Source organism: Phoxinus phoxinus (genome assembly GCF_949152265.1).
Source record: "Phoxinus phoxinus genome assembly, chromosome: 5".
NCBI classification, from domain to species: Eukaryota; Metazoa; Chordata; class Actinopteri; order Cypriniformes; family Leuciscidae; genus Phoxinus; species Phoxinus phoxinus.
In genome coordinates, this window is record NC_136880.1 from 30,489,519 (window position 1) to 30,509,963 (window position 20,445).

At 40.5% G+C, this 20,445-nt stretch overlaps 1 protein-coding gene across 7 annotated transcripts in view; it reads left to right on the plus strand.

Annotated features, from left to right (window-relative positions):
* astn1 (astrotactin 1) overlaps positions 1-20,445 on the plus strand; it is a 246,091-nt gene that overhangs the window by 56,185 nt on the left and 169,461 nt on the right. The window contains exon 1 of one of the 7 annotated variants that reach the window (XM_079612599.1): positions 2,260-2,395. The exons of 5 other annotated variants lie outside the window; for them this stretch is intronic. The gene's annotated coding sequence lies outside the window, so the exon portion shown is untranslated. Of the gene's footprint in view, positions 1-2,259; positions 2,396-20,445 lie in introns of those variants that run through there. One more of the 7 variants, XM_079612598.1, reaches the window with a different exon arrangement.

Consider the following 20,445-nt stretch of genomic DNA (forward strand, 5'->3'; position numbering starts at 1 on the left):
AAGCGTAGTCTTTTAGAAGTGTTGAACTTCAGGAAGAGCCTCTGTGTCACATACAAGGCCTTTCCCCATGTAAAATTACTCATGTAGAGACACATTTTCAATTTATTTGATTATTATAGTTATGACAAATGGAATCCGTTTTTATTATATTTTATTCAGAAGGTGTTCACAGGACATAGTAACACTTTATAAGTATACAGCAATGAAGTACTTCCTAATCATTTGCACACTATTAGTTTATAGTGTTAATACTGTATATTGTAGTCTCTACATTGGTAATATATTAATTGGCTATATATATAAATAGTGAGATCTTCATTTATTGTCACTGTACAGAGCTCCAGACTAACCTTTTATACTAGAAGCACTGTAGCCCCTTACTGAAAATGTTATAGGAGCACAAGCAGAAAACGTACAAAGAGAATTTAAAGGCAAACCTTAAATCAATTTGCAATGGAGTTATTCACCCCATTACTGTACTACTAACAAATGCCTTGGTAATAAATAAACTTACAAAAATTACAATGTGCAGTTTTATTTTAAGTAGTGTAATTGACCAAATTATTTTTGTTTTATTAGCTCATATGTAAAGAGTTAGATCATGTTTTCTATGCTTTGTTAACAACTTAATAAGTAGATTAGGTCACAGAAAAGGGGAAAATGTCATTAATTAAGTGCTTTAACCTGTAAATCAACCATTAATTGCATTAGTATTACATTTTTTAAGATTAAACATCACGATTGCGAACCAAGCAAGGGGACCACACCCCAAGGCCCGCTTCCGCTACCTGGCACTGGGCCCCGCCCCATACTTGGGACGGCCCTGAACACACTGATGCAAAAAAAAAGAAAAAAAAGTGTCTTCCGTCCCTCTGCAGTGTGAATGGGCCTTTATATGTTGATTTGGTGCTCAAAAAACAGTCGTGCAGCATAATATTTTTGGTAAAATATATATTTTACAAAATTATATGTAATATAGTATATGTGTACACCGGAGATTGTGATTGATTGTTAACTGTAGAGATGACCGTGTGCTGAATAAATCTATGCTGAATAAATCTAAGAGACCAAGTTACAGTAGATTGCTCAATATATAATGACATACATGTATTTATTTTTCACCCTCAATTCATCTGACAAAAAAAATATATATTTTGAACCCTAGTCAAAACACTGGACATGAGAATTGGACTCCATTTCACACTTTTCAATACATGCTGGTCTCTCCATTTATAATGATTTGGTCCCTACAGATATGCAGCTCTTTCTCTTTATTTGTGTTTTGCTTTTAATGTGATTCCTTTTTTTATTTCAGCTTATAAAAATAGCTGCACTCACTGGGTAATTAATTTGTAGCATTTTATATATAATAATGCATTCGCATTAAGTGTTAATCTTCTTTTTCCAGGAAAAGCTGATATTTTAAATGCGTCTCATGGTCTTTTAACACACTTCTCCGCGGGGGGCTGTGGTGCGAAATGCATGTCAGCTTTTGCACTGTTAGAGTGTTCCAATGTTCTTTGTTTTTTAATTGCCCACTTACATAATTGTTTCATTAGCTCTTGCTGAAAATAGTTGCCTGAGAAGTCGAAGACAAGATGTGTGTGGGCACCTCTGCTGAACAGGGCCAGTAAATATTAGGTTAATTGAGTCGGTTACAGTAGCACTTAGGGCTCAGTGCTGCCATTCCGTATTATTTGCATATAAGAAGCACCGCTGCAGTTTCGTGAAGAGGGAGTCCCTCTAGGTAAAGCAGTAAGAATTGACTTGTCATTGCTCTGTGGTTGGGAGAACAGAGTTTGGAATAGCACACCACCATACTTCTCACCTCCTTTGCTACAATACAGTATGTATTGTGCATGTACATTTTATGTACATTTGTCCCACATTGCAGTGTGCTTGACTTAATATTCCATTTTACTACCTGAAATGACTGACACATGTTTCAGACATTTTTCTACAAGAATGTATTAAAAACATAAAACAGCTGCAAGTATACACTTGTCATGGTCGCTGGTTGCAGCACAAAGGAAAGTTGGCAGGATCTACTGCAGAAAGCAGCTACTTTTATTAAACACACTCGAATCTTGACAAATCACTGACGAGACTCTGGAACAAAACAACTAACATGGTATGGACAAGGACAGATCGTGACCTGAAAAAATAAAACACAGGGCTTAAATACAAGAGCAAACAAAGGAGCCAATGAGATAATTAATGAGGTAATTAAATGAACAGGTGACAGGAATTACAACAATCAGACATACTGAAACTGGGTCAAGTGAACGTTACACAGGCAAACATGAAACTGAATCAAATGAAAACTAATTACACAGACATGAACAGAACGGATAAAAACAGACACAAAATGTGACAACACTGTTCAAAAGTTTGGGTCGGTAAGATTTTTTTATGCTTTTCAAATAAATCTTTTATGTCTAAAGCTGCATTTATTTGATCGAAAATACTGTAAAAACAATAATGTTGTGAAACAATATTACAATTTAAAATAACTTACCATTCAAATACATTTTAAAATGTAACTTAAGCAGCCATTACTCCAGTGTTCAATGTCGCATGATCCTTCAGAAATCATTATAATATGCTGAGTTTGTGCTCAAGATACATTTCTCATTATTATCATGGTAATATTTTTGTGGAAACCGTGATATATTTTTTTCAGGTACTTTAATGAATGGAAATTTCAAAATAACAGCATTATTTTAAAATGTAAATCTTTTGGACTTCAGTAACCTCTCCCTCTATACTGCAAATTATTTTCTTCCTCAGTATTTTTACAGTATTTTTGTAAATTCACAAATTTTCCAGTACACATTTCTATACATTCTTTAAACCAAGGTACATGTAGTCGAAAAGCAAAATGACTTTAGATATTAAGTATTGTTTTCTGAAAAATGTATCCAAATTAATTGATTTTATGCAAGGACAAGGACAAATATCTGTCATTGAGGTAAGAAAAAGAAACTTAATTAGGGAATTTCTTTGGAGAATAAACTTCATTTGAAAATATTTTTCAGAAAACAAGACTTAATGTATTATGCCATTTTTATGTTCAAGTAAATGTATCTAGATTTAGGACTTTTAAGATATTTTGAATGAAAAAAAAAGACAAAAATACTAAGCAAAAGAATCTTTGCACAGCACAACAATAGTAAATGACAACAATCCAAAGATATAATTGTAGAAGCCTTTATACTCGGACATACTTCACAATAGGGAGAAAAAAAGATCGCAACTTCTGTTTCATGCCTACTTTAAGTAAGTGGTGGTATCAACAGAAAGCTTTTGGAATCATTTCTGCCTTATATTTCAGTGAAAATCTTTGGAGGTGTATTCAATTACGTGTGAAGGCGGTTGTGACAGTAATGGCGCTGCATTCTATATGTGCACTTCTGATGAGGAACTGACCCCGAAGGCATACATAGACTTATAATTAAACAAGCCGTCAGCCAGATTCAGATGGTGGATGAACCGGAAGACTTTTCCTGAAGCGCTTTTTCGAAGTGCCACAGAAATCTTGGTTAATGAGGTAGCTGATGACTAACTATGCTCATGAGGAACTTCTTTTAACTTTTTGGAGAGAACCCATTGTTTGCAGTAAACAACAGTAGGTGGGCTAATATTTCATGTACAGTTATAATATCCCCTGCGTGAGCTCTTCTGCAATTAGCAATGCGGTACTTCTTAACTCTACAAACTCTCCTACTGTGCTGAGATGTGGGTTACAATGGATTGCAATAATGCTTGGCCACCCAGCGCCCCAGACACAAATGAACGTGAAGGCCTGTAGATTGTAGAGAGTATTTAGTGGATGCTGAATTGAAGCATCACTAGTGATATTTCTGTGGAGAGTTTGACTAATTGTAAACAGTGTTTGAGTGACTGTGAAGTGCTTTATTAACACCAAGACATGTTTTATTATTTTTCTTGTGCTGATTTCTTCATCTGCCAAATATTTCCTGATTAAAATGTTCTGTGCAGTACTTTTGTTTTCATTAAATCTAAGGCAATTGCTTTAGATTTATTTCTGCACCAAACACACCTCTATTGTGCATACTATCCATTTAGTGTGAACTATAAAGACAATATCCAGAGAATGAGTTTGAGGATGATGGATATGAACTAGAGCGAGCTCATGTGCGTTGTTTTGAATTATGAAGTTGTAAATAATCAAGTATGATTAATCAAGTTTTCTAGTCGTGATTAATGAAGTTCCTCTAATATGTTAGACTGTGTTGTCGTTTAGAGATGGGAAATATGCAGGTTCTGATTATCTGCGGAACTAAAGCAGGTTCATTTTGATTAACGGGGAAAAAAGTTGCATTTGTTTGAGCTATATCATTTACTCTAATGGTTAAAGCTGCTTACAGCAGAGGTTTGTAGCTTAACTGTCAAACAATATTATTATATTTTAGTGTAAGGGATGCATGTATACTGTTTGTGGGTTTCTGTGCAATTTGAAGCAGCCGGAATAGCTTTGTGTGTTCCATTTGGATTATACCATGAAAATAACCTACATATGACTGTCATGCAGGCATAAGCAAGAGCACAGAGTGAGATAGCTCTGTTTTTTCCTCATCTGTTTGATGTATGGCTCATGCAAACACCGGTTTACTGTTGGATATCTATTCATATTATTGTCTGTTTGCCTGTCTGTGTGTTGGGGAGAATCATGGACATCTCTTTGGCTGTTTGTCAAGGGCACTGGTTTCTAAATGTCAAGCTAATATTTTCCAGTCAGTAACAATACCAGTAGAATATGATTGGTCAACACAACACATGATGACAATTGTTAGTAATAAGAGAATTTTACAATTAGCATAAGAAAATGTACTGTATCTTGTAATAGTACTTGTAAACAATAAAATTAGCTTTTTGCCACAACTCCCAGTGGCATGTAGCTAGTATGTTACACAATACTTTTACATATAATAGTTTTTAACTTCAATGAAGCTACTCAGTGTTCCTTCATTTCTAGCTCTAGTGATGTTTTAGAATTAGGTACGGAGGCTCAGGCTCATTTGTTAAACTGTCAACTTTGAATCGGTGGCGGTAGGAAGTAGTTCCACACACAGGTCTGTACGTTAACTTTTTTTTGCACATAGCACTGGTGCTACAGAGGTTGAAAGTTTTGTAGGACTGGCCAAACAGTTGTAGCACAAGTATAAAACGTCTGTTATCATCCCTGAAATCAAACAAAAGTAATGGAGTTCAGTTCATCATTTAAAGAGGAATTGGTGTTCCATAAAGTGCACAAAAAATGCAAACCATCACAAAAATTGTTTTAGACAAACTTTTTATTTATTTGCTAAAAATGGAAGAGTGCAGAAACATAACACCTCTTACACCTCAACATTGCACATCAAAGTAGAACAGATCTGTGGACAGGCATCACTAAATAAAACTTCTTGTTTGCAAACTAGCACTAACCTGTCCCATGACACTCCTCTATGAGACTAATACTGTCAACATTGCATCTTTTCTTTAGTTTAGTGCAAAATGCTGTTACCCAACAAAGGGGTTGTCTATTTTAATCTGTTCTGAAGCCTCCTTGCACCAGCTAAAAAAACTGTTGGTCTGGTCAGCATCGAAAGTTGACCAAAGAAAATACTTTTTCCATGCTGGGTTATATCTTTTAAATTTGCTAGTTCATTCTTTTATTTTATTTCACTATTTGTAAATTGATTATTTTATTTGGAGACAAAGAAACAGATGTTAAACAATAATAATCTATTTAAGAAAATGTTTTTCATACATTTTTATTTGTCTTATACAAAGTTGTATATATATTATTTGTGTAGAGGTTATTTTGTACGACGGAGAGACTGGAGTAATCGCCGATATGGCATCAAGAAATAAGGGTTACATATACATTTAGTTTCTCCCTTACTTTGATTTGGTAAAATTGCTTCTGTCGATTCTTCCTCGCTGCCTCGTTTGGGGTTTTCGTGGTTCACTTGAAAATAGTGCTTTATTTTCTCCTCAACTAGCAGCTGCGTAGAAATTATGGGCATGCACTTAGGAATTGCGGGAAATGGAGTTGGACAAAATTACTCAATGCAGCTGGGACACAAGTTTTAATCACACAATAGACTACAACTACCAAGTATATTAGCAGTGCCCCGCCAATCTCACACGCAAACAAGCACAACAATCACTTCACACTATTAAGCGGCTGTGTTATGAACATGAAAAACTGTATCGCACGCGTGCTACAGTGGTAAATGTATTCATCGCACAGACCAATTTTTTCGTAGCACGTGCGTACATGTCGCACTGTACAACCCTGACACACGAGAGGTTTTTTTAAGACACCCTGTTGTTGTTTCTTATTTATTTACACACTTGTGCCATCAAACTGTTGTATAAATGCAATATCACACTCCTATATAATGTATAATAGCATATAATGCCTATTTGTAAGAATAATTCAAAGACAACAATGTATAGCTCATTGTATAACAACAAACCTTCAAGCTGCAGTCTGGAATTTTTCCTCTTTGTCGCCATCTCGGTTATTTGCGGAATTATCAACTTCACGTGAGTTGTGCCTCGGCACGGCACAGCGCTGATGAATCCAATGTTTTGAGGAGAATGTGCGGCTGTCAGTCAACGCGCCGGTGTGGATACTGTCATTCGGAATCACAGATTCTACGTTTTGGAAATATGACCCACATAAGAATTTTCACCGGAAAATGTCATCTGAACAAGTAACAACCACTTTTGTTCTGACCAACTAAGGGGAAAAAATCGCTTATGTCTTACCTGTCCATGCAGAAAAAAAGCTGTGTCTGCGTCCGTTTTGAATCCCTTCAAAACACGGAGTTCACGCCACCTTTCAAAAGCCCTTCCGATATTTATCCTTGTTTTCACATGGGCCCGGTTGCAGTCTCTTTTTTTCTGTAGCCACTCCGAAGGCCGAAGTCTTTTGCATTTGACAACGGGTGAATCTCCAGTTGTCACTGGTGATTGTCGTTTGAACCTTTCTGGATCCACCATCAAATTGATACATTTAATTATATCAATTGCTGTGAGAAAAGGCTATAAATCTCCACCTCCAACATCCTCACACGCAATATAGCCTACTAGCCGAGACACATTCTTTGTGTACAGATGTGACGTGATGACGCAAAGACATGCTCGAATTTCCCGCGGAAATCCACCAGTATAACTGGAATTAAAAACATTCTTACAAGCTTACTGTTTTGAATTGAGCTAAGGCAAGCATATAGGTTTGAACACTGACTGGTTATGTACTTGCTAAAAACAAATTTGGATAATTTTTAACCCCAAAAAGATACAGACTGCAGCTTTAAAGAAACGATGAAATAACAGACTGTGAAGAAAGCGAAGGGAAGATTAGAGCTAATATCAAAGTGACAAGACATGCAGTGCTCTTCAGTCTGGCATGTCATGTAATTTCCCCATTCATTTCTAATTATCTGCTAATTTCAAGGCAGACCTTGAGTATTTTTGGATTTGCAGAGAATCTTCATTTTGAACCAAAGAACAGAAAGTCTCAGGAGTATTTTCAAGTGCTTTAGCAAACTCTTTACATGCTATCTACTGTATACAGATGCGTGTCAGATGCCTGCATCCTTTGAAACATGTTACTTACAGTATGTTGAATGTAAGATGACTATCACTTACAAATTGTCTGTATTAATTTGAGGATGTTTCTCCCCATTATGCTTTGTCCCGCTGTTTTTCATTTGATGCTCATGTCACATGTCATCCCCCTTTGACTTTCTATCAGTGTCTGCCAAATGAGCATATAGTGATTTACCCTTTTTTCCCTGAAGGACCAATTTAGGAAAATAACTAAAACGTTCTACATAAGCTGAGAACGTATTAAAAAAAGAAAATGGCACCATTCATCCTCCTTTATAAAGTTTACCTTTGAGCAGTTGTCTGTGGTATTGCTGTCACACCACATAAATGAAAGAAGTGAATAAAATGCATGATTTTGTTTTAGAGGATATATTTTACAATAATCATACAATTTATTCACAGTCATTTGCTGTCTGCGATAACCTTAGAAGAGAAGTAAAGCACTTCAAGCTGTGTCTGTATTTTTAAAATGTTGCTCCGTTACCCCTTGAAGAGCATCTAGGAGCCTATTTTCTGCTGCAGCTTATTGTTAGCCTCAAATGATTCTCAAAACAAATCGTATTACCATTTGTGCAAAATTTCTGTCTTACCACATGCCGATTTCTCTAGAGACATTGCCATTTCACCTCTCATGTGATGAGAGGTGGAATGGTAAACAGAAACATTTTCATGTCTGTGTTCCGGTCTTAGCTCTTCCATTAGCAGGTCCTTGCTGCTTTCATCCCGCCAGTTCCCTAAGCCCTGTTGGCTTGATTCAACACTATAAATAGAATCATGTGAAGACCCTCTGGCCTTTTTTTTTATTTTTAAATGAGCATTCCTTTTCAGAACCCTCTGTTCTCGTCTTCTACCACATCAGCACCTGCTTTAACTCCACACTGGCCTCAGGTGTAGCTAAAGGCAGGCTGTCTGCCACTGAGGGAGCTTTGGGTGCACGCAACTTAAGACCAAGCTCTGTAGCCTTCACCTAATCGGCCATAATAGACCAGCCTTGGCGATATAATGCATCATGTAGGGGAGGCTGGGGCTAGTCGTCACAAGGTCTAAGAGTCAGGCATCTAAAATTCCATTACACAAATTCTTTCTATAGCAGGGGGTTATGCTCCAAGGCCAAGGGTCATAAATGTCTGCTAATAACCCTTTTTAGTTTTATTTTATTATTATATATTATGCATGCATGCAGCATCATGCATCAATATATAATACTTTAATTAACAATTTATAAATAATGGACATAATGGTAAACATACTATGCTTATTTATTATTCTATAACTAGTTTAATTTATTTCGTTTTTTTATATTTATAATAAATAAATAAATTGTATAGTAATATGCATTGATGTCACTTTCCCGTCGGAACACGTCCCCCTCAGCCAGACTGAGTGGCATAAGAGCCTGCTGCGTGACTGGATTTAATAGGGGAAACTACGAAAACACAAGTAAAGCGAACGATTATCAGTTTAGACTAAAGGTTGGACTCTAGGCTACATATTGTTCCTTACAACTTACCAAAGATCCAGTGATCCATGAATATTGACATGCAGCCAGGAATCGTGTTTCCTGACATTTATATGTGCCTGATTTCGGATGCCGGGGAAATACATAAAGCAAATTTGCCTGTGAACGCTTTATATAAATACAATATAAGTAGTTCTAAATCCATGTGATCAATTATATATATATATAGCCTTAAAACTAGTTTTTTGTCAGTGTTTATTTAAAAATGTCCAATTATGCAGAATATACGATGGTAAATATTTAATTGATGAGTTGTCAATACAATATATAACAATACAATATATTGGTACAATATATACTGCGGGGCAGGAAACACTTATACACATTAAACATTGAAGTGACCTGGGCCGCATCGCGGGGCAGGAACACTTATACATATTAACATTGAAGTGACCTGGGCCGCAGCGCGGGGCAGGACACTAATACATAGTCTTCTAGACCGAGAGCAGTTTAGCCTGCAACGCAGGAACCTCTAGGTTATAGAACCTAATAAATGTAGACGGGGAGGCCCAGCCTGCCGCCATACAGATATCTTGTAACGAGATTCCGCTATACCAAGCCCATGAAGAGGCCATGCCTCTCGTGGAATGTGCTCTGATGCCCAAAGGGCATTCCAAACCTCTAGATGCGTAGGCTAGCGCAATGGCGTCCACTACCCATCGAGACAGACTCTGTTTCGTCGCGGCTCGCCCCTTGGAGCGTCCGCTGAACGAAACAAAGAGCTGCTCCGTCTGTCGAAAAACAGCGGAGCGGGACACGTAAGCTCTTAATGCCCTGACCGGGCAAAGGGAGCTATTTCCGTCCTCTGAGGCCGGCAGGGCCGACAGGGAGATGACCTGAGCCCTGAACGGTGTGTTGAGGGACTTAGGCACGTACCCATGCTTCGGTTTCAATACGACTACAGAGTCGTTTGGCCCGAACTCCATACAAGAAGCTCTCACTGAGAGCGCTTGCAAGTCTCCCACACGCTTCACTGAAGCGAGAGCCAAAAGAAACACGGTCTTGAAAGACAGGTGTTTCATGTCAACTGAGTGAATAGGCTCGAAAGGGGCCCCTTTCATAGCGTTCAACACTGTAGAAAGGTCCCAAACGGGGACTGAGGGGGGGCCTTGGAGGGTTTAACCTCCTGGCGCCTCTAAGGAAGCGGACCACCAGGTCGTTCCTGCCTAGTGAACGGCCAAGCGTTGGATTAACGAACGCTGATATGGCAGCCACATAGACTTTGAGCGTGGATGGGGTTCTTCCCTTATCCAATAGCTCTTGCAAGAAGGAGAGAATCTCCGGTTCTCCACACTGAAGTGGTGACAGACCTTGATCTGAACACCATCCAGAGAACACCGACCATTTGGAAGCGTAGAGCCGTCTAGTAGACGGAGCCCTAGCTTGCTCGATCGTGTCTAACACTCCTCTTGGGAGGTTAGCGGGTACCCGTTTATGGCCCATACGTGTAGGGACCAAAGCTCGGGGTGAGGATGCAGAATCGCGCCCTTGGCCTGTGAGAGGAGGTCTCTCCTCACTGGAATCGGCCACGGGGCAGTACTTTTCAGTCGCATCAAAGCTGGGAACCAGGTCTGATTCGTCCAGTATGGAGCAACCAGTAGTACTGAGCATCCGCTCTCCTTGATACGCTCCAGCACTTGAGGCAGGAGTGAGACAGGAGGAAAAGCATAGAGCGGACGGCGGGGCCAGACTCTGGCCAGCGCGTTCGTGCTCTTCGAAAAGAATTCTGGGCAGTGAGCGTTTTCCTGGTTTGCAGACAGGTCTATTTCCGCTCTGCCGAACCTTTTCCACAGCAGACGCACTGTCTGTGTGTGTAGGGACCACTCTCCCGTAGGAACATTGTTCCGTGAGAGTCTGTCCGGGCCTACGTTCAAGTGGCCTGGCACGTGTATTGCTCTTAACGAGCGCAGGTTGTGCTGGGCCCACACCAGTATGCGTTCCGCTAACCTGAATAGGTTTCGGGACCTCAGGCCACCCTGGTGGTTTATGTAGGCTACTACCGACACGTTGTCCGAGCGGACCAGGACGTGGTGTCCTTTTATCCGGGGACAGAAGCGCCTCAGCGCAAAGTCCACCGCCATCATTTCCAGGCAGTTTATGTGCGGTAGTTTGGCTCGCTCTGCCCATTGGCCAAAGAGCGGTCTGCCGTCGAGCAGTGCTCCCCAGCCTGAGGTGGACGCGTCCGTGGACACCACCTTCAGGCTCGAGGAAGTCCCCAGGCTTACACCTGACCGGTACCAGTCTGACGCTCTCCATGGTGTCAGGGCTGAAATGCATTCCTGAGTGACCTTGAGGCGATAACGACCGTGTAACCATGCTCGGCGCGGTACGCGCGTTCTCAACCAGAACTGTAGTGGGCGCATGCGCAGCAGGCCCAACTGCAGCACTGTAGAGGCTGAGGCCATGAGGCCCAGCATTTTCTGAAATCTCCTGAGCGGCACTATGTGGCCGCTGCGGAAGGATTTCGCCATTTGCAGGGTATTTCGCCTGCGCTGTGATGACAGGCGTGCTGTCATAGACAGTGAGTTCAGATCCAGTCCTAAAAAGGAGATCCTTTGACTGGGAAACAGTGAACTTTTCTCCCAATTGACTCTCAGACCTAAGCACTCGAGGTGATCGAGTATTAGTGTCTTGTGGTGAGCGAGTTCTGACGGCGATTGAGCTAGAATCAGCCAATCGTCCAAATAGTTCAGAATTCGAACGCCTCGGAGTCTCAGGGGTGCCAGCGCCGCGTCCATGCACACTGTAAATGTACGAGGTGCTAGAGACAGGCCGAATGGCAGGACTGTGTACTGATATGCCCGGCCCTCGAAGGCGAATCTCAAAAATCGCCTGTGACGTGACGCAATTTGTATGTGAAAATACGCGTCTTTCAGATCTATCGCCATAAACCAGTCTCCTCGGCGAATTTGCGCGAGGATTTTTCTGGTCGTGAGCATTCTGAACTTCCGCTTTGTTAGCGTTTTGTTCAGACGCCTTAGATCTAAAATGGGTCTGAGACCCCCGTCTTTCTTCGGTACCAGGAAATATCTGCTGTACAGACCCCCTTCGCTCTGAGCTTGAGATAAAGGCTCTATGGCCCCTTTGCTCAATAGCTTCGCTATTTCGGCTCGAAGTAGATGTGCTACTTCTGTTTTTACCGTGGTTTCGACTTTTCCCGTGAAACGGGGAGGGCGTCGATGAAACTGTAGCGAATAGCCTCTTTTTATAGTCTCTAGCACCCATTCTGAGACCCCGGGAAGTCTTTCCCATGCATGTGCACGTGTGACTAGGGGTTGAATGTAATCTGGGCCCTGGTCGCGAAATGGCGGCGACACGAGAGCAACCGTGTGCTGTAACATGGACGCCGTGGCGTCTGAGGCGGGGGACATGTTTAACACAGTATGCGTCCCGCGCGCGCTCGACTCTCTGTGTCGAGAGAGAGAGCGCGCGGGACGAGTCCCGTAGGGCTCGTTATGCTTGTGAATAAACGTGGGCGCTTGGTGGCGGGCACATTTATAACACCGGGGACACTGTGTTTGTGTACTGACTGACCGTTCGTTAGTTTCGTTTATACAGAAACCGCGGAACGTGCAGTGTGTAGTGGTTGTGGGCACTTGGCAGTGGACACGCTTACTACATGTAAAGCACAATCGATCTGAGTCGATTTTAAGTGTGCAAACCCTGTGTTGAACGGGGCTGCCCGTAGGGCTCGTATATTTGTGAATAAATGTGGGCGCGTGGTAGCGGGCACATTTATAACACCGGGAATACTGTGTTTGTGAACTGACTGATCGTCCGTTGGTTTCGTTTTTACAGAAAACCGCGGAACGTGCAGTGTGTAGTGGTTGTGGGCACTTGACAGTGGGCACGCTCACTACATGTAAAGTACAAACGACCTGAGTCGTTTTTATGTGTGCAGACCCTGTGTTGTACGGGGCTGTGCTTGCACGGGTTGAAAAACCGGGCTCTGGTCGCGAAATGGCGGCGACACGAGAGCAGTCGTGTGCTGTAACATGGCGTGATGCGGGGGCGCGCTTATCGAGCGGGCAGCCCGCGCGCGCGCTCAGCTCTCTCAGCTGAGAGAGAGAGAGAGAGAGCACGCGGTGCGAGCTCCGTAGAAACCATGTTGACATGTAGCTTGTAGTGATTGTGGGCACTTGAAAGCGGGCACGCTCACTACATATAGTGCACAATCGACATTGAGTCGATTTTATGTGTGCAAGCCCTGTATTGTGTGGGGCTGTGCTTGTGTGTATGAATGGGCACTGGGTCGTGGGCATTGCAGTTACACACATTACATCATCGGCTGTGGCCGGGACACCGTGTAGCACAGAGAGTACTGTCTATCAGAACCGACTGACCGTGCATTCGTTTCGTTTTTACAGAAACCACGGGACATGCAGTGTGTAGTGATTGTGGGCACTGAAAAGCGGGCACGTTCACTAACTTACATGTATTGCACAATCGACACGAGTCGATTTTATGTGTGCAAGCCCTGTATTGTGCAGGGCTGTGCTTGTGTGTATGAATGGGCACTGAGTCGTGGGCATTACGGATACACACATTACACCATCGGCCGTGGCCGGGACACCAGAAAATACATTTTCAGATTTACCTGGGGCGTCGTGAAAACGGCGTTTGTGTGCAGGCAAACGAGCATTGATGCTGATTTGGTGACTGCAAAATACACTGGCACGGTCGCGTATGTTGGGACTGTGCGAGCGAGACATTTTAGTGAAATCCGGCCGCGGCGGGATTTTAACACTGTAGCTTCCCTCGAAGCAGAAGTGCGCATCCTGGCTAAAGACGGGGCTTTCCGGGACTCCGCGCTTTCTTCGTGAATTCAGGAAGAAAAGGGCGCGGGTCGTGAGGACGGTAACGTACGTTCCTCTGCAGAAAAACAGCCATCCAGCCGGTAAGCGCATCGATGCTGGTCTTTCTCCGTCGACGCTCATGAGCGGCGGGGGAGGGGAGATCCTCGGAGCTCGCCCATCCGAAGCGGGAGAGAAAAGCAGTCTTCCTCCACAGACGCGGCTTCACCTTCCTCGTTCATGACGGACGCGGCGGCACACAGCGGCCCTTGTCCGTCGATCATAGAGTCCAGCGAAGCGGGCGGAGAAGCTGGCGGCAGCAGCGGCGAGCACCTCGTGGTGAAGGGAGGTTCCGGGCTCTGCTAAGCACGGTGCTTTCACGGCGCGGCACTACAGCAGGCGGAAAAGATGCAGCTTCAGTAAATGAACGCCAGGCGAGTCCGCAGAGTCACCGTAGGCATCAAATTACAGCGATGGCAGCCGCCATCGACGAGAGCTGAAGCTGCGTGATACTCACAGGCAGGAAACACAGCACGTGGTCCCTGTCGCTGAGCGGGGCTCTACACGAGCCACAGGAGGTGCAAGGCATCTTGAAAAAGACGCTCGGCTCTTTTAGTGGTGGAAAAACTGTGTGTCGCGACGGCGAACACACACACAAAACACACACACATAATGTAAAGGATATTCCACGCCGGAGAAGCGCAGCAGGGAACGGCGGCTGAAGGCGGCGAAGACCAGCGGCTTCAGGTAAGAGGCGCGTCCTGCTGAGGTGCTTGTTCCAAACGGCTGTGGCGGCTCGAATCCAATCCAGCGATGCGTGCAGCTTCGTTGAATTTTAGAAAATCGGCGTGTTAGACAGCTATGCTCGTATTTATAGGCCTAGTTTGGGCGGGAGGTGACGCAGAAGGGCGCGAAGCGCCCTCATTGGTCAGCGTCCTGGCCTCGCATAGGCTGTGCTTTTCTGGCAGAGCAGCCAATGGGTGAGCTGTATTGCTCCGCCTAGGTTGTATGCTTCAGAAAAGCGTTTTACATTATTACAAAATTAAGGATTAATTTTAGGCTTCAATCTCGACAAAGAAATATCTTTCCCGTAGCGTTCTTCGACGCAGTACGAGAGAACTCTACGTAAGAGAACTGCAAATCCACCTTTTGCTGCACGGAGTCCAGTTGTTTCTCTTTTTGTAAAAATATACCTCAGATTTCTTATCAAGTCTAGTTGTACAGTCAATCGCAAAGCTCTTTCCCGTTTTAGATGTGTTTTGTGTGTTTGTTTTTTTGCGGCATTCACACTGAAAACCGTCTTTTTGACACTTTAGTGGACGTAACCGCAGTCACTCTGGCCTACGGTGGTGACGTCACGCACATTCTCTCTATTTAATTGTTGAACCATATATATATATATATTTTTTTTTAGGCAATATTGTTGAAAATAATCAATATAGCATTTTTGTAGCCAAGACTTTGTACAGAATTTATATTTCAAAGAGATCTTAGGTAGTCTTAGGTGGGCATGACTGAGCAGAACTGCAGAAAATCAAATGAGCATGCTAAAACAAGACGTGTGCAATTAACCACTAATATGAGCATGGTGTTTTTGATAGCATTAATGCATATGCTTTCCAGTTAAGTATCTGTGATCGACACTGGCATGCCCACGCTTCAGCCTGACTGCCCTGAAAATGTCTTCTGAAACCCACCCGCTGTGTCGCAAATGGAGAGTCTGTACAGAGGGACTTGCTTTGTTTGCCTCCTGCTGGTTTGGTGGAGGCAGAGACCTCTTTGTCATGCAGGTGGTTATATATATATATATATATATATATATATATATATATATATATATATATATATATATATATATATATATTCAGTATATATATTATCCTGAAAAACTTTGCTGCTGCGACATAGCTCAGAGTTTAAAGCGGTGTCCCCAGATTAGCCTCTTGGTGTAACATGATCAATGGAAAAAACCTTCACGTACTTGACTGAATATGCAGCAGACGCTCCACCGGCGTCCCACCGAGGCCGAGACTAGTGATAGGTCTATTGTGGCTCCCCCTGAATATTTGTGATAAGACTCGGTAACAGCGCTCAGTGGTGTAGTGCAATGCAGGGTTTTGCCTGTCTGATGAGACTTATTGAATTGCAATTGTCACATTACCTAAATTGTTTTACAAGTGCACAAATCCAGTGTTTAAAATATGTAACGGTTTAGCTTTTTTATGTCATGTGACATATTATTGCATAATTGCTGAAAATGCATCAATATGACTTTACTTTGGCCTCTTTAACTCTTTGTTTTCTTTGTTGGTTTGCATTCAGGTTTTGTTATTAATGTCCAAAAGGCATTTGAATGTGTTCATATAGGCACCTTTGACCCTGTGGACCTATAGAAAATATTAACTTAAGAGTATGAAATGTGCTTTAAGATATTTTGTCTTCTAACAAAACAGTACATGCATATCGTTTTATGTTTTGGGTTTAACAGAAATCTTTAATGTAAATAATTTTTTTATTGAAATAGAATTGTTGACTTGTTTGTCTTGCTATGGCTAGTTCCACCGCTACTATTTTATGTATCCTAAAAATACACAAATTATATTTTCATACTTTTTCCATAATTTGACATTACAGCGTGATTGGAAGTAATACTTACCTTGATTTTACTTTTCTTCACACATTATGTCGTATTTCTTGTCATGCTTGCTGTTTATATTTTTGATAAACTAGTTTTGAGTAAATTAAGTTTTGAAAGAATTCACAGTTAAAAAAAGTAAATATACTAGAGAAATATTTTAGTAAAGCATTACAAACTTGAACTACAGTACACAGTATTTTTGTGGTTGTTTTTAGTAGATTATGACAGATTAGAGAGATGACATGATTAATAAAGATAGATAAATGTTTGATAACTCAATTGATTAGCATATATCTGACTGAACATATTTCTGCTGTAAAGACTCGTAGACAAAAAAGTGAAGCCACAACATGTGACCTAACTGCAGTATATGTGCATGGTCCTATAGTCAATTACCACTTTGCTCTCATGTTCACTGTAATGCATTAACAGGCTCAAGGTTTAGTGCCAACATTCAAAGTGATGGAATCTATGCTCAGCAGATTCTCAAGTGTGTATGTGTTTTCCTCCCTGTGGTGTGCATTTTTTGTCACTCCAAGTGGCTCAAAAAACAGGTGACATTAGAGGGTTGGTGATGCATATTTATAGAGTTTCTAAATGTGAAGAAACGGACACGCTCAGTTTATTAAACTGATTGTTTAAACCTGGTTCTTATGCTTAAAACAAGTCAGCCAGCAGAAAAAGACGAGAGAGAGAGAGAGAGAGAGAGAGAGAGAGAGAGAAACCCAGAGGGTTAATAAAAATAAATATTTTCCCCCCTTTTCAAGAAAAAATGCATATATGTAAAACATTGATTGCTTTCAATTGTGCATGTCAACAAAGACATCAGAATGTGACATTATTGATATACGATGACCAGTCAGTGCTGTCAAATGTGACTTATGATATACTACATATTGTACTGTTATCAAAGGGAACGTATCATTCAATCTGACAAGAAACAATCGTAAAGGACAGAAAAAGAAAAAAAAGCACTACACCCCCCCCCCCCCCCCCCCCCAAAAAAAGGTAAAATCCTAATTATCCCTGATAGAATTAATATATTTTGCTGTTGCTTAAGTTATTATAGAAAAAAGTAATTGCGTTTAACTGTTAATAATGATTTAACTTGGAATGGTTTGAAGGCACATATTTTCTGTCCGTTGTGCTCAGTCCTAAGGCTAATTATCCACCATGAAATATTAAACATGGCTTTGAATCCTTAACAAATTACCATTTGCTAGCCATTGTGCTTCGAAGTGTTGGATAGGCTTACAAAATAAAACTGACTTTGACTGATTGCATAGTCCTGAATTCTTATTCAGGGGGAAAATTGGCACCATTAAACTAAAGGAAACATACCTTGGAACAGGCTGGTGAAGGTAAACTTTGATCTGGTGTGTGTGTCATGTTCACCCATTACGACTCTTGTTTCTCTAATGCTGTGATAACTGAAGACATCTGCGAATTTAACAATATACAAACATGGATTCTAATTTTGAAGTTTTGGGATTTTTTTATTTAGATTTTTTAAATGTATATCTTATTATTATTATTTTTTGTATTTATTCTTTTTTATTTGTTTATTTATTTGTAAAGTAAACTCCGGTAAATCCATTTCTGGAGCATGTACAAATTTCACATTTTAAGGTATTGTAATAATTTACAATCACCATGTTGAAGAGTTAAATTATTTTAAAAGAGTTAAAAGTCAAAGAAATATGCCGCTGTAAAGTCATATTTATATATGTATATACACATTCCCCTTTCACATATTTATCTCTCTTCTCTCTGTTTTGATATATGCATTTTCCATTTTCCTCAGTGTCTTTCCAAAGACTCTCTTGTAATTTCAATTTGAATGTCAGTCTTTCCATATTTTATATTTCTGTAACAATTTGTTCCTACTGAATTCTCATTGGTGGACGATGTTGGAGCCATAGGCGAGTAATAGCTTTTTTTTATTTTTTTCTTGCTACTACTAGTAGTATCCTCAGTAAATATTTACTTATATTCTTAACTGAATCTGTTTTCCCAATCCCCCAATATTTATTCTTTAATTTTATGTGTTTCTCACCAAAGAGTTGTGATAATTTCACCATATTGGATGCCATTTTTTCTTTTGCACAAGTAGTCAGACAATGATAATTGAATATAATCATTGCTTACTAGCATTTATATAAATGAGCATAATACTAATGATTCAATCTATAGAGAACAAAAGCTGATTGTAACCTTAGTCCTCCTGCCTATATACTGTATGCATCTGTTTAAAAACAATACAACAAGAAGTTAATTTTAAAAATTGTTCAGAAAGAGAGTAACTCTTTAAATGAAAATGTGAATTCCACATAATTGCAGGCCGCCACTCTGCTTTTTGAGACGTTAGTTCTATCCGCATTATGAGCATTTATATGATTCCAAACACCCTGGCCAACTCTAGAAAGGTTCTTCCTCAGAGGCAGCCTTTGTAAATGGCTGTATCTAGCCAAAGGCCAGATTGTATATTTGAGTCTGTGGCTCTCTGTAAGCACAGACACAGTGAAAGAGAGGGGAGGGCAGGTTCTAACACTGCATCAGGATGTGAGATGAATAGTACTAGGTTTTTACCCCAGCCTGCTCTCTCTTGTGCTCTCTCTCTCTTTCCATCTCTCCCTTTGGTTAGCGCTTTCCTGCATTTAAACAGGAATTTCAGGTAACTATTGCCCAATATGCAAAGAGAAAACGGCACTATCAAATAATAAATAAATCTATTAAAAAAAAGCAATAGTTTGTACTCATTTTTTTTTTTACACCAAGTCTTTCACACGGTTTGGATGGCATGACAAAAAAAAAATAACTCATGGGTGGCCTTACTAAAAGGCATGCACAACAAAACTAAGGAGAACAAACAACAAAAAGAGAAAAGAGGACAGCCCAGGATAGATGGGTAATTGGGCATCATTATTTGTATTTTAAAGGGATAGTTCACCCAAAACATTAAAGGTCTGCCATCATTCACTCCCCCCCTGTCATTCCAAACCTTTATGTTTTGTAATTTGTTATTATGGTCTGTGGGGCATTTTTTAGCCTGTGAGCAGTGACCCTTACAAACACCGGTTTACATGTTAGAGCTCATTGCAGATGTGATGCCGGCCTCCACTTACTGTATGTTACTGTGTTTTTTTTCTCCTATATGTTTATTCTTCTGGTTGGTGTGTTTTTGTTTTGTTTTTACAAATTTGTCTTGCCACTGAATAGTTTGAGTTGGTTGAACTGACAGCCTCCTCAAGAAAATAAAACTCTGGTATAACTCAGGGTGTGAAATACAAAGTATAGGTTATTTTACAGAATGTGTGACCTGTCTGGATAATAATATAATTCAAAGTCAGATTTTTAACAGCTAATTAAACGCAGTTAATTTTAACTATTGGGTTCTTGATTTTGTATTATTCATGCACATTTTGACATTTATAAAATTATATTCAGCAAAAATAAAAAGTTATAATTTGATGTCAAATTAAACTGATCAAAAGCATATCCTACTGAATGTAGAAATGGGGCCAATTTTATGCAGGTTTCTTAATATTTGGACACATTTATGTCCTAGGGGTAAAATTTCATTCATAAGATTGCAGCTTTTTTTCTTTTGTTATATGAAGGTCACACTTTGAAAACTGAAACCTTTTCAGTTATTTTTGCTTCTTCAAACTGTTTTTTTCTGCCTTTTTTTTTTCATTCTTAAAATATGTTTGTATTATCTCTATCTTTTATTATGTCTTCTCTTCTATTATTATGTCCGTCTGTCGACAAATTATGCAAAAAGTTAAAATATTATTTAATTGTCTGTATTTGGGATGGCTTAGCAAAACAAAGGAATTGTGTTCATCTCAGAATGCTAAACC